This window comes from Pezoporus occidentalis, unplaced genomic scaffold (assembly GCF_034315485.1).
Source record: "Pezoporus occidentalis ecotype Australia unplaced genomic scaffold, CSIRO_AGI_Poc_V1 ctg29, whole genome shotgun sequence".
Taxonomy (NCBI): Eukaryota; Metazoa; Chordata; class Aves; order Psittaciformes; family Psittacidae; genus Pezoporus; species Pezoporus occidentalis.
Genome location: NW_026914829.1, coordinates 1,213,530 through 1,241,139, shown reverse-complemented (window position 1 = coordinate 1,241,139; position 27,610 = coordinate 1,213,530). Strand labels below are relative to the sequence as shown.

Below are 27,610 nucleotides of genomic sequence, written 5' to 3'. Positions count from 1 at the left end.
CAAATTGTCAGGCTTTATCACTAAATCAAACTGAATTTGGTTTCTTGTTCTCAAACATCAGATATCTTGTTTTCAAAGATCCTGGGATATTTGCGCTTCAGGGAAGAGTAGCTGATAGCACTGTCATATATTTACTGATTTTGCTAGCAGCCAGCACAGAGTACTTTGCTGGAATGTCAAAGTTTAGTGGGCCAGAATTTTTAAGTAAAAAATAGAGAAAACTTGATGCTCACATATGTGAATCAGGCAAGTTTTTACTGGGAAGCTTAGTACTTCTTCAGAAACAAACTATGAAAGAGGATAAAGGAATCCAACATGTGAAAAGCCCTCTAAGACACCCAAACTGTCAAAGTTTTAAATGGAAATCTTATGGCATTGTCATTGTTAGCTAGAATATTTATAATATACAAATAACGAGGAATAAATCTAGAATAATCTAAAAATGTTGTAAGATTGAAAGCATCTGGAGGCTAATCCCAACCTACCCTCATGTCCTGCGTTCAGCAGTAGCAGCCATTTTCCTCCTTCTTAGTAGCTATTGTAGTGCTGTGTTTTTGACTTTCAGCCTGAGAGCAGCGCTGATAACACCGATGTTTTTAGTTGATGCTCAGTAATGTTTACTCTCACCAAGGACTTTGTGAGTTTCATGCTCTGCCAGGGAGGAGGGGAAGCCAGGAGGAAGCAGAGACAGGACACCTGACCCAAACTGACCAAAGAGGTATTCCATACCACAGCTCGTCAATCCCAGTATATAAAGGGGGAGCAGTTACCCGGAAGGGCGAGATCACTGCTCCGGTATGGCTGGGTATCGGTTGGTGGGTGGTGAGCAGTAGAATTCTCTTCCCTTGTTATTTTTCTTATCATTATTATTATTGGTGGTAGCAGCAGTGATTTGTGTTCTACCTTAGTTACTGGACTGTTCTTTTCTCAACCCGTGGGAGTTACATTCTTTTGATTCTCCTCCCCATCCCTCTGGGAGCGGGAGGAGGAAATGAGGGGTGTGAGCGAGTGACTGCGTTGTTCTGTGTTACTGGCTGGGCTTAAACTGCGACACCTCACCTCCCTGTACAAACAAGTCTGAATTGGGCTTGCTTGCATGAGTCTGGGCTACTCCCAGTCTTTGTGGCAGACTTGCAGTTCTCCCTCAAAGCAGTATAGGCTGCTTTTTCCGTGATCTTCTGTTGTGCTGACAGGAGAGTTCATGGAGCCATACCTGTCCTGCAGTTGTCACTGGAAGGCTTGTGAAATAATCCTGTGACTCCTGCTGCACAAACAGAAGCCAGAACCAATATCCCCCTTCTGTTGTCTGTAGTCAGGTAAGTGGTGAATAAAGCAAATAGGTCTCACTGCAGGGGAAAGAATGTCTAAAACAGTCATGGCTGTCACGGAACAAGACAAAACGTTGCCCAGGGTAGGGACTCAGGAGTCACAGATTAAAAAATAATTACAACAAGAGACTGGTAATGCAAGTCTTTCTTGGGAACTTTGTCTAACTCTCTTTTAGTTACTGGGAAAAACTGCAGTATGAAAGACTAGCAGAGCAGAGCAAATCTTTACAAATTCATTTTCCCTAGCTAAAGCTTCTGGCACTTGACATGGTAAAAGGGCAGCTACACCTTAGCTCACAAAGCTGCTACATTTTAGTCAGAAGGCAAGGAAATATATATAAATTTAAAATAAGTAACAGGAATTCAATTTTTGGAGACTGGATTATACCAGGCGCATCAAGCACCAAGCAACCCTCACTCAGTTCAGTGTCTGAGCACTACAGGTAAGTAGGGGATGCAAGGTAATTTCGTCTGTGCTCTGCATGGCTGAGGCCATTGTGCAGATGATAACAGTGTGGTATATAAGCATCATGACAGCATGAGTCTGGGACCTAGCATGCTGTTTGAGATGTAGGCACCCATTCTGGCAGGCCTGATGTTTCTGGGATCAAGAAAACTTCATGGGATCAAGTTTCGCTTGTTTTATAAACAGTGAGTTGTCACTTGTCAGTGAGCTCAGCAACATCCGAACTGGCAAAGATGACAAGCAGTCATCTCCCTCTATAGTAGCCCTGAAAGGTGACTGTGGATGGCCAAGGAGGCTCTCAGCACACAGGCAAGCCTTGCTCCTTCATATCTGCATGGATAGTAATGACAGTAATGACAACAGAGTACTTGTTACCATTTTCTTTCCTTCCCAAGCCAGGTATTTTTGGAAGCTAATGCGCAGCTCAGACTGATGGTCCATGCAGCCACAGTCTGATTTCAGTTGCAGGATTTATCCTTTGTATTCCCGCGTCCTCCTTTTTCGGTTCTACCTAGTGAGAATGCTCTTGTAACAAGGCAGGAAGAAATCTGTCATGTACACAGCTCTCCTTCTTGGATGTCTTCCCCATCTTTTTTTCTCCCTCTCCTTTAATTGGGCTAGAGATAAAACATTTAGCAATCTCTCTCCCTTTCCCCTCATTAGGCTAACAATGACATATTCTTTTTCCAGAGTGTCTTTAGGAGCACATTGCAGCAGCCACTGCTCATTATTAACACTGCAGGAAGCAAAATTTGGTGGCTTGATCCTGAATTCATGTAGATGCATGTAAATGAGAAGACATTTCCTTGAAATCAGATGTAATACAGCAGTGAAAAATCAATGGGAAGAGATCAGAATCTGGCTTGGTGGTGTTTTGAGCCTCTGTAACTGCTCATATTATCTTATACCTTTATAATTTCTAATGAAGGTAAGCCTTAGGAACTAGTGATGCAAACAGATAAACCTCAAACTTTTTACATAATTTTTTTTCAGTCCTTTATGATATATTTTACCTGACTTTGTGTATCAGTTTCCCAGTTTGGTTTTCTCACTTTCATCTATACACTGACAAAGCCATGTGCAACAAATGCAACACTTTTTCCATACACATAAAACTAGAACTGTTCTTTCCTTTTCCCCAGCCCTTCTATTTTTACTCTTTTTTTTATTACTAGTAAAAGCATTCTCAAATCCTACAGTCACATTACTGACCTATATAACATTTGTCTATAGAGCTTAAAAAGTAAAAAAAAAGTTATAATTAACCCACAAACAGTATAGGTTTCTGTACACTAAAAGAAAACCCATTTTAATCATTGATTTGGACAAGATAGCCTGAGTGGAAGAAGAAGCTGTATGTATGAAACTGTATGTAATGAAACACATTTAATAGATTCTTAAGAAACCAAAGTACCTATATATTTGAAGCCTGCATTTTAATGTATATATTGTTCCATCACAGGTGTTTAAATACCTTAAGGCACTGGTTAGTTAGCATAGCCTCATATTATGCCCAAGAGTGAGACAAATATTATGACCTTCATACAAAAGAATAAACTGAGGAGAGAGGAGTAAAGTGGTCCACAGAATCACAGTTGCATGTAAATAAACTAAAATTGAGAAAAGCTTGGATGAGAATTCAGTCCCATGTGGGTCACGTGTGGTTTCTCCCTTACATCAGCCTTTGGTTTTATTTCATTTGATCTTCCAGCTCAAGGCTAAGTCCACAAGTTCTTCTGTTGGCCAGCATCAGTGGGCAGGCTTCAGTGTCCCTAAGATGTGTCTCACCCCTCTGTACAAAGTCACTGCTTCCAGAGCTATGCCACAGTAGTACACATGCTCCTAGAACTTATAGGCAAACAGAAAGTGTTAGAATCTGGCTGTGTTCCTTTGAAACACGTGCAAAAGTAAGGATAGTTTCAGTGAAGGATAAGCTGAGCCCAGCATCCCACGCTAGCAGAGCTTGCAAGTCAGCCTCCATGCTGATTCAATCACTGGCCTCTTTGTTGAGACTTTCAACAAAGGTGCTGTCCTGGGTTCAGCAGTAGCAGTCATTTCCTCCTTCTTAGTAGCTGCTGCAGTGCTGTGTTTTTGACTTTCAGCCTGGGAACAGCGCTGATTACACCGATGTTTTTAGTTGTTGCTCAGTAATGTTTACTCTGACCAAGGACTTTCTGAGTCTCGTGGTCTGCCAGGGAGGAAATGAAGCCAGGAGGAAGCAGAGACAGGACACCTGACCCAAACTAGCCAAAGGGGTATTCCATACCACAGCACGTCATGCCCAGTATATAAACTGGGGGCAGTCACCTGGAAGGGCTAGATCACTGCTCAGTTGGGCTGGGTATCGGTCGGCAGGTTGTGAGCAGTTGTATTCTCTTCCCTTGTTATTTCCCTTATCATTATTATTATTGGTGGTAGCAGCAGTGATTTGTGTTATACCTTAGTTACTGGACTGCTCTTATCTCAACCTGTGGGAGTTACATTCTTTTGATTCTTCTCCCCATCCCTTTGGGAGAGGGGGAAGGAAGAGGGAAGGGGAGTTAGTGAGTGACTGCGTGTTTCTGAGTTACTGGCTGGGTTTAAACCACAACAGGTGCCAATTAGTGCCCGTTGTGATAATGACTTTTTGTGATGCCAACACCTGTCCACTATGAACTGGACTGTGACCACCATCACATTTCCCATTAGAAGCTGAGCAGCTATCAGGTGGTAGCAGGGATGAATGATGTATTAGCTTCTGTACACATCAGTAAATCAGACAATTTGTATTGTCTCTAAAATGCCTTTCATGTCAAATTATTTTAATCTCTCTTTAATAATGCAACTTCCTTCCTCCCTTTTAGTGTTTTCTAGCTCGTGGATTATTTATTCATATAATATCAAGTAACATTGTGTGTCAAAAGAAAACAAATTGAAATTCAAGTATTACTGGATTTTGAGCTGCAGACACAAAAAGCACACTTGCAAAAATGTACTTAGCCTTTTAGCAGCATTTGGAGGCGTAAATTGCATAATTATATACCTATCTGACTTCCTGCACAATTCCAGCTTGATGGACACAGAGACCTTTGCAAAGAGTGTTTGCAGTAGATGTGTAGAGATTTTTAATGTGTGCAGATATGAATACAATGCTCTGGAGCACAAAAGGAGCTTTTCATATGCAGATGCAAAACAGGTATGTAGGTATGCATGTGCAGAGATCCTGACCAGGAGACCATTGTACATGGAGTTAGTGACCCACACGGCAATTACCCTGAACAGGCGCAGGACTGCAGTATGCTGCGCACACATGGATCTTCAGTTCTGTGCACATTCTCTGGTTTCAGGATAAACTTAGCTGGCTTGCTGTATCAAAGCAGTCTGCAGGCAGCTGCCACTGGGTTGCACCGGTTGTACCACCTTTGGGTTCTTGCCTTCATCTAAACCAGCAGCAAAAAATTCTCATGTGCACATCTTTTTTTGTTTGACAGTGTCATGGCTTAAACCCAGCCAGACAGCTCGTTCACTCACTCCCCCCTCCTTCTTTCCCTCCCCCTACTCCCGGAGGGACGGAGAGGAGAATCAAAAGAATGCGACTCCCACAGGTTGAAATAAGAACAGTTTAGTAGCTAGGGTATAACACAAATCACTACTGCTACCACCAATAATAATAATGATAAAGGAAATAACAAGGGAAGAGAATACATCACCTCACCACCAGCCGACCGATAACTCGCCCCCCCCCCAGCCCGACCAAGCTCCGACCGATACCTCCTCCAACCCTGCAGTCTCCCAGCCCTTCCGGGTAACTCTCTTACTTCCTGGGCATGACGTGCTGTGGTATGGAATACCTCTTTGGTCAGTTTGGGTCAGGTGTCCTGTCTCTGCTTCCTCCTGGCTTCCCCTCCTCCCTGGCAGAGCATGAGGCTCACAAAGTCCTTGGCCAAACCAAAACATCATTGTTACCAGCTCTGTTTCCAGGCCGAAAGTCAAAACACAGCACTGCACCAGCTACTAACAAGGAGAAAAATGACTGCTACTGCTGAACCCAGGACAGACAGTGAAAATGGTAATGGAGTTATTTTCTTTTAGGAAAACCTTGCAAGAGCTTAGAATACCAAAACATTGCGTAACCTTTACACTGGCAAGATCTGCACAGGATGCTGTGCAGAGCTTAGAGGCCCATTTGATGGTGCATATCTGAAGGGATGTAAGATTACCTATGAGATATACTAAAAATTCCTTTCCCTTTGAACAGTTCCATACCTTCAGGGACCCTCCAAAACAGGACACATGCAGTGCACTGCATGTTGGAATACATTATCTTTGTTGATAGGTCTATTCAAACAGAAGCTGAAAAACCTTTTCATAGTGATAGCTGCCACAAATGGTATTTTAAGCAATACTTCACAGAATATGATTGCCCTCCTTAGTGGGATTACAGTGAACGAGCACCTTCTGGTTCAAAGTCACATGTGTGGGGACATGTGTGCTGCACATGGTCTGTTGTGTTTTCATGGCTATCTTTTCTGATCTTGCTTCAATATGACACCTTTCCCATCAGCCACATCCTTTTTTCATCTCTGTTAATTTAATGAATGTACTTTACAGGGGATTACATGATCCTTTGCTTTGAGATATCCGCATGGGTTCACAGGTCCAACATTTTACATTCAACTTTTACTCTTCACCTTCCTTATTAAAGAAAGACTTTATGGAAATGCCTAACCACCACATGATTTCTTGAAGATAAGGTCATGAAAGGAGGGGCCTCTTAAAAGTTTAACTTCAAACTGGCGTATTGGTTCATAAAATGTACTTGATTGTTATAGTATTTTTTCAAAAAAAGAATGACTGTGACCTAGCAGAAAAAATCCATTTCATAAAATGACTAAATAAGGCTGCATAATGTGTTCAAAGTGTTCCCCATGTTAAATAGTGTGCGACAGAGTAACACCATTTTCCATAATCATGAGCAAACTAAGAAGAGTATAACAAACCCCACTGTCTTCATCTGATACATTGGACTCTTTCTCTGAGAAATCCTGGAGTTGTTTGTGTGACTACCTCCATACCCTGGATTTTCTATTCAGTCATTCCCCAACCATGGTCTTTTAAGAAACGGATACAGCAGCATATATTTTATGTTTTCATAGCAAAAGTATAAATGGTCAGAGCTCTTAGTGATTCAAATTATAATACTCAGTTCTATTGTGGATAATAATCAGGAACTGAAAAAACAGAGTTTTGCTAATTATTTCCTGTAAGCTGCATACTCGATGACTGTAGTCACTACAGTGTCAGGGACTATTAGCTGAATTACAAGGAACTTGATTGAAACTTGTATCTAGTGGATATTTTCTAGGCATATGGAAAACATTAATTTCTGTAGGTATTTATGAAAAGAAGACCCATTAGGGATTTCTGACTACAGTCTTGCATAACCTTCTGAGTTTCAAAATAGGTCGCATATTGCCAGTGCACTGTAAAAACTATCCTACTTTATATCTGCAAAATAAAGGATGAAAAATATATTTAAAATCTCCAGTGGAAAATAAAATCACCTAAGGTGCAGAAAAAGACAACAGTGCATGCACATATACACACAGACATACACACATATATATTCGAGACACTGAAAACATATTGGAAGTGTTCATTTTATCTCTCTTGACTGAAGCAGAATGATTTTTCTCAGCAAGATGCTGCATGTAATGTACCATGGAGAAATTTCTTTTCAAATGTATTCCCTGGGTGGTGTGGAAAAAAAAGGTTCCATATGATTTCTACTTGTGAGCTTGTGCAAATCCACGTAGGTCTACTTCAGCCAGCAATACTTCAAAACAGATATCTTCTGATTTTCTGGAATAATATAAAGTGTTTTCTTTAATAATTATGAATATCTTTAATATTGAACTTGTTACATTCTTATGTAATGGCAGACCTCATATCTCATGTGGAATGACGACTACTAACTAATACAGGTGTAGGCTATATACTATTTTTTTGATTTTTAAGCATCGCATTTGTTCATTTGTCATAAGAAGATTTAACATGAGAACCCTGATGGTGTATTTTAACATTAAAATACAACATCAAGCTCCAGAAGATTTTTTGCTCTCCTTAGACCTATAGAGTCTTCATACAGATAATGGTTTAAGGAATGTGACAGCTCCTTACATTAATGAAATTGTTAACAAGATATACACTAAAAGTTCCTTTGCTTCCAAACAGTTCCATACCTTCAAGGACTCTCCAAAACAGGACACATGCAGTGCATTGCATGTTGGAATACATTATCTCTGTTGTTAGGTCTATTCAAACAGAAGCTGAAACCCCTATATTTTAAGCAGTGCTGTTGTAGTGCTTATTTTGTTGTAGTTCAACACAAGCATTTGACAAAACTTGTTGCATTGTGTACCTTTAATTAATATGCCTTTCCATCTTTAAGACCAGAAAATATTAATGGAAACTGGGTCATATAAGCAGTAAAATGAGTTCTAAGGGACCTGAAACAAATAGCATGTGTTTTGGCACTCTGGTTAGCTTAGGTTTTTGAAATGTAGGCAGGATCTACAACTGAACATTAGAAAGAGATTTATTCTGTACAGTTTAATCATCTTGTTGCAGTCTTTGTCAGAAGAAAGTAAGAGGCAACCTTGTGCCATTTTCAGTTCTTGTTTAATATCTTCTTCACAGGAAAATGCTGCCAGGATATAAAAGTCATCTGTTCTTTTGGATAATAAGGATGTAATGTACCATTCTGACCTTTCCAAATGCTGTGCTTCAAATTGCTGTTCATTAGACACTTTTTTTATTTTTTTTTCTTGATTAAAGTCTTACTAACCTGTAAAAACAGAATGGAATAAAACCTAGTCAAGACATGGCATATCAAGCATGATCAAAACAGAACCACACATTTGCATAGCTCAGGGGCTAAAACAGACACTAATGCTTTTTGTGCTGTATCATTACTGTGTTCCCATGTAACAAGCTAAAATGATGTTTCTCATGACAATCCAGAGTCTCAAGCTGAAGAACTTCTATTTGGTTCAAAGTTTAATTACTAGAATAAGAAAGACTATTTCTGTGATCTGTAGAAAAATTTCAGAGATAAAGTCATAAGAGAACTGAATTATAATCCTCAAATGGAAATGTAATTAAATGATAAAATATATATGACTGAAGGCCAGATTCTGTTAACCTCATTCATCTTTGTGGAATTGCAGATTCTTAAATTCATAAATAGATATTAAGGGCAGAGGAAATTGTACATTATTGTCTAGTCTAGACTCCTGTGTTGTCCCAAAATTATCAGCCTTTGTAGCTTCTGAGATGCAGCATATCTTTCAGAAGGACACAGATTACTCCAGTGGTTAAAAGATCCCATTGTTAATTTGGTGGAGGGGGGACACGATGGTATTCTTAGCTCCAGCTAACTATACATTTCTTTCTCCTATATCAGAGAGCTCTGAATTGTCAGAAATCCTGAAGTCAAGCTACTTCTTAGTCTTGACTGAATTAACACATAGAGTATCTTCCGTGTTTTGCTATTGGTACATTTTCTCTAAATTTTGTTTACTTCAGAACTATTTTCTGTATATGTTTTTGATTTTCAACAAACCATAATGGCACATGGGTTTCCAGTCAAAGTTTCACAAATGTTGTGAACAAATAATTCTGTGCCGATTTCTGACTACTATTTACCTGTTTACTCTTGCACTAATTATATCTGTCTTCAAATAGCATCCCATTCATAGTTCATAGAGAACTTATTATCTATATCGACACACTGTTCTTCTCAAAATTATTATTTTTCTGGCTAACAGGACTAAAACAGACTAGAACAAAAACTATTAATCAAAACTAAAATTAAAATACAACCTGTCCCTTTGCATACAATTTTTAAAAAGTCAATATACTGCTCACTTGTGTTCACAGTTCAGTTCTGCTACCTGTAAATGACTGTATTAATGGGACTTTAAACTGTGTGTTTAACACTTCAGGCTTGTTTCCACTTTCTTTTCAATAGTGATGTGGTTTTGCTCCTAGTTAACCTGTGACTGGGAAAGCTGCCCAGCATTGGGACTGATGCTACAGAATTACATACACATTTGGTGTTGTGACTGTTAATGGTGCTCCTGAGAAATAATAACATTGGTGACAATGTTATGAATGCCTCCCGAGGGAGCGCACTATCTGTCAAAGCAATTTGTTAACTGCTGTTTGCTTTTTCTGTCTCTGTAGATCAGTAAGCGTTTTAAAAGCACTAGGTAAGAACCTTTGTATTAGCACTTATCAAACCAAATGACACAATAGGAAAAATATGTTCGTGTAACAGAGGAAACTGTCTAGTATGGGCAATGAATTTCTTTTAGTGGTTTGTATCACACTCACAAGTATTAAGAAATGAACACGGGGATGCAATGACAGATGGTAACACTTGATTCTCAGGAAAACAGATCAGTGTAATCAAGCAGAGCAATAGCTTAAGATTCTGTTTATAACACACTTCCTTAGATACATTTTTTTCCTGAGTCTGAACATTAGTATTACTGAAAAATACATTTCCCTACAAAAGAAGCAGAATTCCAAGATGTCGTTTTAGCTGCAGGTTATACCAGTTGGTTTGTGCTGTGATGCCAGGTCTTGGGAGAAGGCAAGTTATCAATCAGGAAGGGTTTACAATGATACTGTATTAACTATTTTCTCACTTTCAATTCATATAGAAGGCTCAGTATCAAAAGAAAGGAGAAGAGCCAAAGCAAGTAATTTAAGATTCTTTCAGATGTCTAGTATTCATATGGATGCACATGTGGGTAGCTAGGCACATGCACACAGATATATAGTGACCTAAATGTGAATTTAGAACCTTTTCTAGTGTCTACATATTTGAATTAGCAGTATGCCATATCGCCACAGACTGTTCTGTTCTGTCTGGGGATGCCTTCAAAGGCATTCTTATTGGAGGCACTAAAGACCAGAGGTATGAACTAATTACTGTATTCTGACCTCAAGTAACCATGCAAACCATGACAACTGCCTGCTGAATCTATAGATTCCCTGGAGGAAACATTTCTCCTCTTTCTTGATAAATCACAGTTCTTGGCATGCTTTCCCAACAGGGCAGTACATGGAAAAGACTGTAACTCCACAGCACTGTGGATGGCTACTTTGCCCACCTACATGGGTAATCTGAATCTGTTTAAGGGTCATGAATATTTTGTTACAAAACCAACTGCCCTTAAAATGGAACCATATGGCTCTTCCTCTTAAAATGTCATTGCTGTCACTTACCCTACTTTAGTGCTACATGGAGAACTACACAAATGCATCCTATAGACAGCAGGACTAGGCACTTTCATTTTTTGCCTAATATTAAGCCTACATAAACTTCAGCATCATTGATTTTATGTTTTGTTTCCAGGGGACTGTGAAAAAGAGCCTAGAGAATAACAAATGCAGAAATACCATTCAAAACTAGACAGAAGAAGGAATGAAGTCTACTTAAACAAGCAAGAATAGTTGAGATATGGTGTTTTGGCAGTGTTAACTAGTGGCAGGACATTCTGGCTTTTAGTTAGAAGAATATAATTCAGGTAGAAAACTCAGTTTTCTTACTAGGATCTCAAAGAAAGGACAGAAGTTTTACATTAAAAGTGCTCTCACTGTGTTTATGAAACATTTTTGTGTGCTCCCAAATATTTAACCAGTAAGAATAATCCAAGAACACTAATTTATCAATGGGTTATAACATTAGGATTTGTCTTTTTTTTTTTTTTATTTTCTTCCTCGTTCTCTTTTTTTTTTCTTTTCTCTAATATTTTCTTTTTTCTTTTCCGTTTCCTTTCCTCTAATCTTTCCTCTTTTCTTTTTTTTAATTTTCCCTCTCCTCTCCCCTTCCCCTTCCCTTCTTTCCAAAAGTCATAACCACTGGAAATAACTTTTTCTCCCATTGGAGGCACAGAATAGATCCCCAACAACTGAAATTTACACAGCTTATAATTTAGCATAGCAAGCGCTAGTTTCCTTTTGACTGGGGTTAAACGGATGTCTGGTAAAAGTACAGTCTATTTTAGAAAGGGAAATAGGTGAATGTTGACACTAGGATTCAGGGAACACTTTTTTTATACTGCCTAGAATTTTTGAATTTTTATGACAAAGCAGAAATGAAAGCAAACTCTCCATATTTGCACAGACAAAAGTAATTATTTTGATAATTTTGAAGTCATAAGGGAATTCTAATGCAAAGTCCTAAAATTTAATATATAACCTAACAACAAATTTGAAAAACTTCATTTCTTCTTACAGCATAAAGTGAAATCTAATGTGTCCAGAAATTAATGGAAAATTAAAACAGAGCGTGAAAAGTACTTATTAAGACAATTAAAATTGTACTTAGGGATATTTTACTGATTTTGCATTGTTCTGTAGAATTTTCAAAACATTAATTTTTATATGTGGACAATCCCAGTCTTCCCTGAAACTTACCTAAGCATTATTTCCCTGCCAAATAGATCTGTGGAATAAAAAAAATTGAGTGCACACTGAGTACCTGTGATGAACATGTGTAAAACTAGGCAGAATCCCGTGGAAATATGACCGCTTCCCTATCATCTTACCAAAGCCAACACCCAATGACCACCTCAAAAGGCTCCAAAGGGCTACTGGTTCAGAGACATCACAGCTGACTTCAATTTGCAGTTACCAATCCATTGCTTTTAGAAGCACAGGCTGCAAGAAACCCTTTTACTAGGCAGGTGGACCTGGAGCACTGGGTATCTTGTCCTCCTGCTATGCAGCTGGAGTAGATCCAACAATTTTTAGAACCTCTGGCAGGGCGGCTGGGAGCAGTGTCTGGAGCATGGCTTTGGAAGAGGAAGATTGGAGGCCCCAAAACCCCAGCAAATGCTTTGCTATTGATTGTCCTACTGGGATTATTATGGCCCAAAACCCACAGTACAAAACAGAATGGGCAGGACTTCCAAGATCACTGCTTGTGCCTCAGGTCTTGAGCAACAATACCTGCAGCCCAGAGAGTACTTTCCTCACCCTTCTCGAACTTCTCAGTGCTCTCCACTAGCTCTGTATTTAATCTCTTCAAGAAAAAACACTGTCCAAAAATTAGGTACTCTGGAGAAGACTTTCTAATTTCATTCCCTCAAAATTAGAGTTTAAGCAGTTTGCTCATTGTTATAGCATCAGACTATACAATGGATTATTTTGTATATCTGCATTCTGTATCCATATATATGGATATATGCACTGCAAATATAACAGACAGCAGTTCAGGGTCTGTGCTAAAACACTTAACATGTCTCTGGTGCAGTGGAATGCTAAAACTTTAGGTATATAAAACACATATCGATTTCAATGACATTATACATAAACTATGTTTTGTATTTCCTCAACTTTTTTCTGTATTAGATCCACCTACTCTTTTAAACAGGTAAAATAAATATCCTTTTATATTTCTCTGATTAAGAATATCAAATCTCATTTGTTTCATACTGCATCATATGTGCAGCACTGAATTGAAGGCTTGATTTCGAATCTCCTCAAGTCAGTTACAGTTTGGATTGGCTTGAATTTGATGACCGCTGTTCTTTTTGGTCACTATGGCAAAAAAGCCACTGCATTTCCAGTCCTGGATAAAGAATGCTAGTCATGCACATAACACTGAAAGTGAAAAAAAACCACCGTACTGGGAGGTCAAAAACAAAGAATGAGGCTTTCCACTTTTTGTTAATCCAAACATTTGTGTTTCTGATTTAGGGATTATGGTTCAGCAGATGCCAATTGTTTACATTTTGGGAAATGGTACCTCTTGTATGTACGAAGGGATCATCCTGAAGTGAGTCTGCTTGATCTCTATAAATATTTGGAGGTGGTGTGCTACTTTAATGGAATTAAAGTAAATCTCCGTGTAAATCATGGAGATTTCTACTGGTACACAGACTACACCGAACAGAAAGCCACTGAATTGACTTGATGTAGCCCTTTTATTAAACTGTCTTCTGTACTCTTAGCACAGCATAATTTTTAGAGACAGATCTTTGAACCTATACACCTATGATCGGACCTGCTGAGGTGAACGGGATTTCTTGTTATTGTAGTAAGATATGACTTTTGTTTTTTACTTTGTCAGTTTGACACTGAAACTTCGTTACAGGTATCAATTCTTGGAGTTGTACATAGTACTCAAGGGTACAGGGAGAGAAAGGAGCATCTCAGAAACCACAACAGGTGATTCTTATTAACGGCTGACGATTTAATGATGTCTTTTATAGCTTATGGTAAGTCAACCTTTTGTGGTTTCAGTGAAAAGCTTACATCTCATTTATTTTTCAGAGTTATTACATTTATCACTCTTAACTGTCCTTTGCTTGGATCACAATCATTCAAATCTTTTAAAGTGTATGCCTAAATGCCTTATTGTTTATTCTTGTGTTGCCCTTTCTTCTCATTTTGTCCTTGACAGAATCATTTGTTGTCCATTTTCCAGATTCCCACACAGAACTGGCTGTGCCAACCAATTTCCATGTGATGGGAATACCTGCGCTTTTGTTGACAGGACAAGCATATGCAGTATTCTAGTGATGTATGTGTACTGGTGAAGCACATACATTACATGCTTTAAGTGAATTATTTGCCTCAGTATTTTTACACTTAGCTCACTCTGAATCTGCAGATAGTGGGATGAGATTAATTATTGTCTATAGTTCACAAATATTTATAAAAGAACTGTTTTCTACTAAAAAATGTATTATGAGAATACTAAACATATTAGAATATTACAGAAAAAAATCCTGGGGTACAGAGAGAGTAGAAATTCTGAGAAAAAGACCTGGAACATGAGAATAAGAAACACAGATAACATTTTTCTATCTAATTCACGATTTTTTTCCTAGTGCTGGCATTATATAACACATTAGAAAAGGCTGCAGAAATCTCAGAGTCACTGTATGCTGTTCTGTAGTGCTGTGTAGAGATATAATTCTTTCTGATCTCATAGACAAAGCTTACAGTACATAAGTAGTGTAAATGCTTTCCACTCAACTACCAATTAAACAAACAGTCATTACAAAAAATCTTGCACTTTGTACTATGTCATTATTGTCACACCGGAAAAATCTCTCTGGACAAAGATCAACTGTGAGAGGATAACAAGCTGGATGAGATTCTATTAGCAAGCTGATGAGAAAATGAGCATGAGCTGGCAGTGCATGCTCGCAGCCCAGAAAGCCAACCATATACTGGGCTGCATCAAAAGGAGCGTGACCAGCAGGGAGAAGGAGGTGATCCTGCCCCTTTACTCTGCTCTTGTGAGACCTCACTTGGAGTATTGTGTGCAGTTCTGGTGTCCTCAACATAAAAAGGACATGGAACTGTTGGAACAAGTCCAGAGAAGGGCCACGAGGATGATCAGGGGACTGGAGCACCTCCTGTATGAAGACAGGCTGAGAAAGTTGGGGCTGTTCAGCCTGGAGAAGAGAAGGCTGCGTGGAGACCTCATAGCAGCCTTCCAGTATCTGAAGGGGGCCTACAAGGATGCTGGGAAGGGACTCTTCATTAGGGACTGTAGTGATAGGATAAGGGGTAACAGGTTAAAATTTAAACAGGGTGTCCTGGGTTCAGCAGTAGCAGTCATTTTTCTCCTTGTTGGTAGCTGGTGCAGTGCTGTGTTTTGACTTTCGGCCTGGAAACAGCTGATAACAATGATGTTTTGGTTTGGCCAAGGACTTTGTGAGCCTCATGCTCTGCCAGGGAGGAGGGGAAGCCAGGAGGAAGCAGAGACAGGACACCTGACCCAAACTGACCAAAGAGGTATTCCATACCACAGCACGTCATGCCCAGGATGTAACTGGGAGTTACTCAGAAGGGCTGGGACTGCAGGGTTGGAGGAGGCATCGGTCGGTGCTTGGTCAGGCTTGGGGGGGGGGGGGGGTGAGTTATCGGTTGGCTGGTGGTGGGGTGATGTATTCTCTTCCCTTGTTATTTCCTTTATCATTATTATTATTGGTGGTGTCAGCAGTGATTTGTGTTATACCTTAGTTACTAAAACTGTTCTTATCTCAACCCGTGGGAGTTGCATTCTTTTCGATTCTCCTCTCTGTACCTCTGAGAGTAGGGGGAGGGAAAGAGGGGGGGGGGGGAGGGGAAGTGAGTGAACGAGTTACCTGACTGGGTTTAAACCACCACAAAGGGGAAGTTTAGATTGGAAGTAAGGAAGAAGTTCTTTCCTGTTAGGGTGGTGAGGCACTGGAATGGGTTGCCCAGGGAAGTTTTGAATGCTCCACCCCTGGTGGTGTTCAAGGCCAAGTTGGACAGAGCCTTGGGTGGCATGGTTTAGTGTGAGGTGTCCCTGCCAGTGGCAGGGGGGTTGGAACTAGATGATCTTAAGGTCCTTTCCAACCCTAACTATTCTATGATTCTATGATTCTAAGCAATAGGAATATAAGACTAATATTGCACCACCTTATGAAGACTGATGATGAATACACTTTCATTAAAATATTAGATTATGGCTAAAAGTGAAATGTCAAAATAGGAAGCACATAAAAATATAAATAGGATAGATCTGAGAAATTTCAGAGATGACGTTAAAGTTGGCAACTGAGAAACACAGTGTATGTCAACATGCATTTTGACAAAATGGAGATTCATGTATTTCAGAAATCTGGATACTAATATATCTTCTTTGGTTTTAAATTCATTGGATTCATGGAAAATATATAGAAAGTCATTGTGTCCATGCCAACAGAAACAGCTGCTCACTGCATAACAAATGGACAAGAAACAGCAAATAGTTGAATATTAAGTGCAATTAAAACATCATTTTATAGCCCCAAAGTGTGCTTGAATTGGCATCTAAAATGCTTGAAAAATCCTAATAGCTAAACTGTCAGTGCTCCCTATTGATGAAAGTCTTACTCGTCATTTAATTTAGATCATGCAAAACTAGAAGAGTTCAGAGAAAAACATTTTTTTTTAAAATGTGAAATGAACTTGAACATATCACTAAGCCAAATTACCGCTAAGCAGTGAACTAAAAGTCTTCTAATATACATCATAAATAGGTATTTATGGGTAATGGGAACAGCCATAATTCTGCTTATTACCTCCCGAAAAAGAATGAACAAACCAAACCCCACTTCAATCTTCTAGAGCAAACCTGCTATCAAACTCTCTTCTGTACATTTAACATAGAGAAAAATTCTAAAGCAATGGGGCATTTTATTTAAAAAAAAATGGAATGTAAATGCTTATGCTTTAATGCAAAAATGAATCATCAAATTCCTGAGACTGGGGAGGAACTTTGTTGGCACAGTTACTCCTCCTGAAGAACCCATTGCTACTGGGTCACTGTAAGAAGGGTCTGGTATTACTAAATTTTCACCCAGCTCAGATTTCAGCATTGACTATCCAACAGGTCACCTCTTTCTTGGCGCATCGGTGTTGATCGCTTATTTCGCCAAATCCACTATGCTGAAGTGGAACAGAAAGCTACAGAGCACTCACAACACACACAGGATTTAACCTCTGCACCTTTTGCTGAAAGATGGGGGTGGTTCATGCTGATGGTTTTAGCTTTTCATCCTTATCAGAGTATGATTACTGCCTGGGTTATTTCTTATTTACACAAACACTAATAATTTTTTGCCTGTTTATATATTCTGGAAAATGATGCATGTATTACCAGCACTTACTTGACCATTGCTTAAAAAGAAACAAACCAGCCAAAAGCTAGGTTCAGTTTGAAGGCTTTAACTTCATGTAGGCATGATGTTAAAGCTATAGAGAGTAGAAAACCTGTTAACCTGACGAAGAAACCCTGTCTGTTAACAACTGCCTTTCTGCTTATGTCTGGGCACAGGATTTTTCAGGAGCTGCTTCAAGTCACCCTTTTCAGTCTACATTGTCTCCTGATTTTGAAACTGATAATTCGACAGTCTTTATGGGTAGTTTCTATGAAAGTACTGCTAAAATCCACACAATATCCCTTATCCCTTGCCTGAACTTCAGTTGGCTGTGCTAGGTAACATCTGAGATTCACAACTTTTTATTTTTCAGAGAAAAAATCCTTCCATCTGCTCTGACTCTGTGTTTCCATCTTTCACTTCCATCTTGAGATTTCTGCCATTCTAACACTTCACTTTCTTAGTGCATTTAACTAGAGAATAACTAAAGAGATCCAGTTGCTTTTATTCAGGAATTGCTGTCCTAACTAAAGTCTTTGAACTTGTAATTATCCTTTGAAAGTCCTTTATTGCACCATGTATGTTGAAAAAAAAATTTTATTTCTTAAAATGTCAAGTGTAGAAGTACATTAAGTGAGACACTCAGAGCACACAAATACATCTGTGGAGTCCTGTACTGAATACTACTTTCCAAGAGGATGAAAGTATGCAGAATGTACCTGCAGCTTGGATAACGATTGTAACCCCTATCTATTCACACTATGATATTCATCCTATTCCCCATGAAGACTGTCATTTTTAAGTTGCAAAAGCTTACCATCACCAAAATTGCTTTAATATATCTATATGCAAATCTCCTATTAACTCCACAGGAGCAGCGATTAGCAAAGAAAGGGTAACAAAAAGGACAGGGAACTGCAGCTGAAGGACTGTTACACTTCAGATACTTCAGAGGAGTATCTGAAAGACAACACTGGGTTTACTGTTCTAGCAGTGGGGAAGTCAGCTCCTAAATGAGATCTTGAAGAAAAAAGTCTGCTTCTTTAATGACTGGTCCACTGTGCAATACCGAAGACTTTGGAACTGCATGTGTTAAGTTATTGCCCAATTTTAGACACATCTGCAAAGTGAAGTTCAAACCAGACATTTTAATTACAAAGCCAGCAGACATCTTATGCACTATCAGGAAGACAGAAGGGAAGCAAGAAAGGTGACAACACTAGTTGGATTAAGACATGTTAGAGAACTCATGAAGACCATGACAGAAGAAGCTAGTAAATATACACACTTTTTCTGGGATCAGAAGAGGGTGCCCTTCTCACATGGGATATTTGAAAAATAGGTCCTATTTTCTCAAATAGCAGCAGAAGAACAAGATGAACTGAGATGAACTGATAAGAACGAGGTGATGCTGAGATGAATGATGGGTTATCATTTCATACAAAAGCTTGGATCACTCCATGTACTTGGCATCCCATTGGCTTTGTCAAATTCAAAGAAGGTTTACAGAGAATATATGGAAACACTTGCCCTTGCTCTTCTTAGGGAAAGCTGGAAAGAAATCAAATACATTCTGTTGGGATTATGTTGAATTTTTATCCCTGCCAGCTCAAGAGCTCCCAAGGAAAGAAGTGATATTCTGTCCAGTTCCTAGCAGCAATAATTTGCTGCTGTAACAACTTGCTCTGCTACAGCTGTGTTGGCTATTCCTAGAGCTCGTGCTCAGCAGAGTGCTTATGGAGGATGCAGCATTTACCAGTTTCTCCACAGCTGTGTTCAAGATCAGAAAAAAGTGTAAAAGAAGGTGGTTGTTTTTTTTCCCCCCTGATTTCATGTATCAGCTCTAAGGTACAATTTATTCTTCTGAAAATTTGTATGAAGTACAGATACATAAATGGAGTACCAACAGATTTGCCAACTTGTTCCAATGGTGCATTTAAACAATACCTGGGCAACAACTCAGGAGAGACATAATAATAATAAGAGAAAGGGGCAACTGAGGAAAAGTATGAAGATGAGGAGGTTCTGAACTTACAAGGTAACAAAAAAACATCCTGGCCTGCAGAAGTATCAATATTAGTGATGAGGCCTAAAACCAAAATGTAGCCACTTGATCTTCACTCTGAGCTTAGTGGGCTGGCAATTAGAAAATTATCTTTTTACTTTTAAGTGGATTACCACTCATTGAAGTCACCAAAGAAAAATCTAGTGTTCAAGATGTCTTTTTTTTTTTTTTAACAAAGCCACATTTCAAGGAAAGTTGTAATTTGATATGCAACATTTATTGCTACTTTTGAAGACAGTGCTGTAAGAAAATCACTCCATATCTTACTAAATAGCTTTTATATTAACAAATCCTCATATGTTCAAGTGCAAAATTACCATGACAGCAAAAGAGAAGGGGCTCTTTTAATTTGCTTTGCTGTTTTGAACATCCAAGGACCTGCAAAAAAACTGGATAAAACCCACTGCTTTATTCATACTCTAGAAATATCTCTTTGCTTCTACAGGAGTGATAACTGCCTGGATCTGTGAAATTTGGTGATTACTTCACATATTAAGTATAAACAGGGGCACCTCTGCTGTGCCCTGTATATGCTAACAAAAGACAAGTTATTGGATTGCATAATATTCATGACTAACCTGGAGAAGACTTAGAATCCTATTCCACAGCAATAACAGAATGAATGGGAAGCTGTTAAGAGGATCAAGCTCACTGTACAGAGATGTGAAGCATAAAGCCATAGCTAATGACATAGCTAACTTCACTTCCCCATTCCCATCAATGCAGTTTTGATATTCTTCATTGGTTCACGTTACTCAAGTATATCCTTCTCATCCAGAAGTACATAACCTTGTTTATTTATTTTTTTCATTAAAAACTGAGATGATGGTAACTTTTTTTTTAAACAGAAATGAAATGTGTTATACATGTATGAATCAAATGAAGAATTTGATGGCTGTATGGCTGCATGCAAAGAGTTATGGTCAATGGCTCAATGTCCGGCTGGAGACCAGTGACGAGTGGTGTCCCTCAGGGATCGGTGTTGGGACTGGTCTTGTTTAACATCTTTGTCACTGACATGGACAGTGGGATTGAGTGCGCCCTCAGCAAGTTTGCCCATGACACCAAGCTGTGTGGTTCGGTTGATACGCTGGAGGGAAGGAATGCCATCCAGATGGACCTCGACACGCTTGTGAGGTGGGCTGATGTCAACCTCATGAAGTTTAACCATGGCAAGTGCAAGGTCCTACACCTGGGTCAGAGCAATCCTAGGCACAGCTACAGGTTGGGCAGAGAAGAGATTCAGAGCAGCCCTGCGGAGAAGGACTTGGGGGTGTTGGTTGATGAGAAAATGAACATGAGCCGGCTTCAGTGTGTGCTTGCAGTCCAGAAAGCCAACCATATCCTGGGCTGCAGAAAAAGGAGCATGACCAGCCCCTTTACTCTGCTCTTGTGAGACTTCACTTGGAGTATTGTGTACAGTTCTGGTGTCCTCAACATAAAAAGGGCATGGAACTGTTGGAACAAGTCCAGAGAAGAGGCACGAGGATGATCAGGGAACTGGAGCACCTCCCGTATGAAGACAGGCTGAGAAAGTTGGGGCTGTTCAGCCTCGAGAAGAGAAGGACGCGTGGAGACCTCATAGCAGCCTTCCAGTATCTGAAGGAGGCCTACAAGGATGCTGGAGAGGGACTCTTCATTAGGGACTGTAGTGATAGGACAAGGGGTAACGGGTTTAAACTTAAACAGGGAAAGTTTAGATTGGAAGTAAGGAAGAAGTTCTTTACTGTAAGGGTGGTGAGGCACTGGAATGGGTTGCCCAGGGAAGCTGTGAATGCTCCATCCCTGGTGATGTTCAAGGCCAGGTTGGACACAGCCTTGGGTGATATGGTTTAGTGTGAGGTGTCCCTGCCCATGGCAGGGGGGTTGGAACTAGATGATCTTAAGGTTCTTTCCAACCCTAACTATTCTATGATTCTATAAGAATATTATTCTGAAATGTTACCTCTGTCCACCAAACATGTATATGTAAGTCAAATTTAATTTGCACGTTTTTGTTTCAAGCACCTCAAAAGATGTGGTGCTGAAAAAAGGGTATTTTTAGCATGCTTACTCCTTCATCTGATATTCTTTTGTCTCTAACATCTGCTTTCTTCAGCTGAGTCACTTGCAGGGTATTTCAGGGTGGCTAGCAGATCGAGACATTACTTCATTATACCAATATGAATTGCTGGGATTTATTTCCTATTTCAAGTGACAACAAAAACTGTTCAAATGTTTCTTATGCTAAAAAGATCTCAAATACAATATTTTGATTAAGACAACAGTGATACTGAACTCTTACTGAATAAATAACATAACTGTTATTGAATAGAGTTGCATATCTAAAAAGAAGGAATTGAACTTCATAGTTATCTCAATGAGTATTGTTTTAAAGAGAGTACAACTTTATTAAATCATATTATAGCTTTTTCAAAATACTGCAATATATTAAAACCCCTAAGATTAGAATTAGCTTTCATTTAGCTGATGAAACTCCACAAGATACACTGATAGATATTTTGAAGTTATTTTTTTCTGTCTTCCAGACCCTGAGATTTATAAAATAACCTGTAACTGGAGGAAAACAAAACACAGAGGTCATTTCAACCCGTGCAATAAGCCAGTGACTGATTTCTGCATGGACAGTTAGCAGAGCTGACAACTATGTGGAGCTAATCTAGTAATAGTGTGCTAAATTTTGCTACTCTTCTAACTGGGACAAATTCTCAGATTATTTGAATTGCTATGCAAGTAATTTAATCACTCTCTTGGCACCAGCGCAATGAAATGTTGATTTTAAACTCATGAGAATTTGACCCAGTAAATACCCCAGTAAAAACCCCAGTACCCCAGAACTGCTGCATATGAGAAGTCGCACTGTTTTGTCAATGTCTTCTAACCATACTACTTCGTGTGAGGAATGATCACAGTGTAAGTATTAGGAATGGCATTGTGGCCTTGGTGGTATCTTTAAAAAGCAGATTTTTTTTTTTTTTCTGTCAATCCTCTTGTTTATTTTGCTACTGCTCAAAAGACACAAGTTCCATCCTTTCCCAAATGTGAGAATCTGCAATGCATATGGTTCAATCAAAGGACATCAACTTTGCTTACTGGGATGGAAATGAAGATGGCATTATAGTATATAACGCTTTTCTGAGAGAAGCTGGGTTTTGCATTTCAGGAAAATGTTTCAACTCTGCAGGAACTCCAGATGTGCAAGCCTATGACAAGAGTCTTGCATACAGCATTAGTCTCTCCACTCATTGCCTAGAGACAAATTTAGATGGGAGTTACTGAATTTGGCTGTAAGTTTGAGAACAGTCATAGAGGAAGGAGGGCCACGTACTGTCCTGATTAATGTTTGTCAGTCTGCTTTAGACCTGCTAAATGTAACGATACAATGTCTTCTAAAAGCAGGAAGCAGATTTGATACCAAAGGCTGTATACAGGCAGTGTCTCTTAACTTAGGGCTTATGTAAGTGCGTATGTATACATATAGGACAGAAGCCTCTACTTAAAATCAGCCAGTCACCAACTCTCCTGCCAAACTACAGTGTCTCCAGAGATCCTCACTCAATTATTAATGCATCTGCTGCTAATTTCATCATGCAGAGTGTGAATTTGTCTTTCCACATCGAGCTCTAAGGGAAGTTTGTAAGAAATATAGAACTTGTCAACACATGAGAGTCAACACATTACTGCTGTGCTGCAGCCATTTATAATGAAACTAAAATGAGCACTCACTTGTTTGGCATTAATTTAACGTCCCACTTAGCTCCTATCAGATGTAAATAGCTGCTTCATCCATTTAAGCATTTCTGTTCATGCACATAATAAAGTACTCTGTACCTGTCAAGTAAGCAGAATTCATAACTGAAATAAGAAATGGATGAGGAAATTCAATGTTTTTAATATTAAGGCTCTACAGGGGGTGCATCAGACTTTTTTTTCTGGTCACAGGTATCTCGCTGTGAGTTTCACCTTTTATCCCAGCTTGCAGAGACAATATGAAGACATGACATGTATATACATGTTAGATTGCCAAAAACATTTCTAAAAGGACTACCTGTTCAACTCATGGCACAATTAACAACAGCTGTAGTTGTCAAACATACTCAAACCAATATAAATTAGCTATCCAACCTCTTGGTATTTAAATGGCTTTTATGTCCCCTATTTTAGAAAAACACAGTTTAATTTTAAACAGCATTCTAGTTATGATCATTCTCTCTTGAGGAAATTTTTTATGAGAATGAATGGAGGTAATGACTGCCATTAGTCACTGTCATTAGCATAATACATTAGAAACAACAATATTTATAACAGGCTACGACATGACAATTAAAATATGACTTTCTATCACTTATGTATTCTTTGGCTACAGCTGCTTGCTATTTTCTAAAGTTAAACTGATAGAAGTCTGGTAATGGTATATTTAATAGCATGTTCATCATCAGATCTAATTGTTTTTCACCACAGGGTATGAAGCTTTATGTGCTCTACCAACCTAAAACAAACAGCCATGCTGCTCAATGGATGTTCAATTAATGTTTATAGTGCTACTTTTATAACCCAAGTTACAAGATAAAAAAGCTCCAAGAAGCAATTTAAGAACCTCAGAAGCTTAATGGGACTTCAACCAATACAAAAAATTACTAAACTTCTGTAGGGTCCCACACTTGAGGATGTGAAATAGAAGAATTTAGTCAACATTAGAGAATTCTTCCAGGACAATGGTATAATTGCCAAAGGAGAAGAAATCAGACCTTCACATAGGGGAAGATTATTGAGCATCTTCAGGCTGGTTGCTTTGCAACTCGTGCTCATGCTGGGTTAAACCAGAGAAGACTGTTTATCCCAAGTCATGGAAAGGACAGACTCTGTTGCTCAAATTGCTGTTATCCCCCTGACAGTTATTTGCCCTCAGTAACCCAGGTTCTCTCCACCTACTCGTAAGTCTCTCTCCTATTTAGCAGAGCCCATGCTGATTAAAAGGAAAGAACAGTTCAAAGACAGGTTTCTCTGTTACTGCAATGGTCCATATTAATTTTTGTCTCTTTTGTACTAAGCCTGTAGAAGGCAATGTAAAACTACTGTAAATACATTTACATTGGACAGCTGCCATTATTCTAAATTATGAAAGTAAATGATTTCTGGCTTGTACTGTTAATTGTATATAGCAGTAATGTATTCATTCAGAGCCTCCCATTTTAATTCATACACCCTGATCTCTGGCTTTTAATGGTGCATTGCATGCCTGCATTTGTCTGACACCCAGACAATGAATCACTGACACTCCTCAGTCCCCCAAAGTAGCTGGACACAGTTAGACAAGGAAGAACCAGACTTGAGGGGTGGTGAAAATTTCCTTTAAAGAACTACACAGTTTTTCACACCACAAACTCTGATTGACATTCATTGCTGCAAATACATTTTAATAGAACTGCTGTTACTCTGCCTCTCCTCCCAGCCTCCCAGGAGTTTTGTAGATCAGCATGACGTTCAGAAACAGGCAGAAAATGCTCTGCAAAGTTTAAAGGCTGCCAAACCTTTTTGGCAACTTCCCTCCATGAGCCCAGCTGAGAAATGACAAACTTATCACTGACTGGCTAGTGTTTAAAGCTGACTGCTTTTGATTAGGAAGCAATGAACCTTCCATTCTGGTGTTCATTTTGTGTTTCATAAGCACCTCTTCACTGAAAATTATGCAGTTGAATTTGATTAGTGTAATGCTACAGTTTTATTATTAGTAGTAAATACAGGCATCTTTTATGGTGTTACTGCACACTTAGGAGAATTTCAGGACAGTCAGACTTGCTTTTATTTCTCATGTATTATGGATTGACATTTTAAAAAAAAATCCAATAATAATACATTCCTGTGTTGCAGGTACTCACTTGTTTTGCATTGCTCCATATGTACTCATACTTTACTTCTTCTCTGTTCCAGTGGGAAGAGTAAGATGAATGCAGTCCTGCCTACTCAAGGACAAAGTACTGTGTCCTCAGTAGGTTAAGCTGAGCTAGAAAGAAAGTTACTGTGAACTGCAACAGCTAACCCCTTTAATGGAAAACTCCTGTATTAAATTCTATGCTACAGACTTTGTTATTGATACTTCAACAGCTAGTGCTGTGGAAAAGCACAGTCACCAGAGGTGTATGCATTAAACACTGAATTGCTCTTTTCAATGTCATCTAACTCCATGAGTTGCAATGTGAACGCTCTGGAAAGCTTGATACACCTTTATCTTCTGACAGCCTTTCAACTAAATGTCCTTTCACATTATTATGTAACTTCCAATGATTTTCACTGTGAACCTCGGTAATAAAATTCCATTTCATGTCTGGAGCCCACAACTTTTTTGGACAGTCAGTTTAGACTTAGAGGGGGAGAAGTGCATTTGACAGGAAACAAATGTGGAGCGAAGTCAGCTGGTCAGGTCAATAAAAGCTAAAAATAGTATTTGAGAGAAGAGAGTTCACAACGCAGCCTAATGGCGAGATTCAGTACTAACTAAACAATTATCTCTGTATCAGTGTTATAAGGATAGTTTAGTCACCCAAACCTACATGCTGCAGAGCGGTTACGGGTGTAGCTACAGAACTCACCAGTAGCATGATTAACCAACAGCTTAATGTATTCATTACTAGTATGGTTCACAGTGTCTTATATCTATTAGCCTCAGGCTGAATATTCTCCAACATTTAATTCTACCTACCTCTAGAAAAATGCATATACTTATACAATTTATCTTATTTGCTTACCTGTTTTCATAGATCATTGCTGTAGTGCATGAGTACATCAACATATCCCAGTCATTAGGGATGCTTTTAGAAAAATAAAGTAGGCTCACTTTAGCTGCAATTCAAGCTATTAGTGAAATATTAGTGTAATATATGCATCTTCAATACTTCTCTGGCTTTCATAAACAGCAGCTGGCTGTCTCAAAGTCTGTACTATGTTAATTTCCACATTGTCTGTATAAAGATGCAAGACAAGAAGTTCAAAAAAGGTGTTTTGGATGAGGATATCTAGATCTTGTGTGCCAGTGATGACTTGATTTTTGAGAACTTTAAGTTAAGGCTAGTGAAAGCTGCAGTCTTTCTGAAAACAAGTATGTTTTCATTGCTCAACTAAAAATGGAAATTTCTATTTTATCTTTTGAAAATGTTGAGGGTTATCAACAGAATTGCCTTCTCCTAAGCAAATCCCATTTCTTTAATAAACAAGCAATGCAACAACAAAGCCACCAGAGAAGAGAATTAGCAAAGATAGTTATAGAAGTACAGAAAATCCACTTCTGGGAAACCCCATAGTCCCAGTTCCTTGAGGTGAATGCTGCACATGGGGAGCTCAAAGTGAAGGCCTTGAATGGCCTGTTCCATTACAGCAAAGCTCTTGTGCATTGGACTGTGCTTCTCTATGCCCACTTTTCAACCTCTTGCTCCACAACAGAGCACTGAGCACAGAACTTGAAGGACAAGCATATGCGTCAAACCTTGTGTTCCCTTAACTGTACACAATTTAATTTTTGACACATACCTGAAAAGGGGCTAAACTGCCTTTCAGGACTGAATTGAGGATATGCACACATATATATCTATACAGCTGAAAAACAAAGTCAGAAAATGCAAAGGAAGTCATGGAAGCAAATGAACCTTGGTATTTTAGTATGAAGTTCTGGATTGTTCAAGATGGGGAAAAATTAGAATTCCCTTTCTTCTTTTGCAGATTTCTGTTCATCTTCTAGAAAGATATGCAGGGTCTTCCACCCTCCTGGAAAACTTTTTCACTTATTAAAACCTGAAGTTATAAAGCCAAAAGGAATCACTCCTCTGAGCTTCCACGAACATTAAATCGTTTTCTTTAGGCAAAGAATGAAAATGATCACCTACTTCCAAGTCTCTCTTTTAAACCTTTTTAGGAAATGTAGTCCAATGGTTAGGAGACTGGGATATAAGTAAAGGTATTTTGGTTCTGATGAGTAGCATTCTGTGTGATGTAAACATTTTCCCCCTTCAATTTGCTATGTGGAAACAACAACTAACAATAGAGGCATCAGTCTTATTCCACAGTGCTATAATGTGAA

The 27,610-nt window shown here is 38.9% G+C and overlaps 1 protein-coding gene across 7 annotated transcripts in view; it reads right to left on the bottom strand.

The window, feature by feature from the left end:
* Positions 1-7,130: 7,130 nt before the first annotated feature.
* KHDRBS2 (KH RNA binding domain containing, signal transduction associated 2) overlaps positions 7,131-27,610 on the bottom strand; it is a 363,971-nt gene continuing 343,491 nt past the window's right edge. For 2 of the 7 annotated variants that reach the window (XR_009966189.1, XR_009966187.1), the window contains 2 exons: positions 23,266-26,498; positions 7,131-8,620 (listed from right to left, as the gene is read on the bottom strand). The gene's annotated coding sequence lies outside the window, so the exon portion shown is untranslated. Of the gene's footprint in view, positions 8,621-21,676; positions 22,789-23,265; positions 26,499-27,610 lie in introns of those variants that run through there. The other 5 variants (XR_009966192.1, XR_009966193.1, XR_009966191.1 and 2 more) reach the window with 4 other exon arrangements.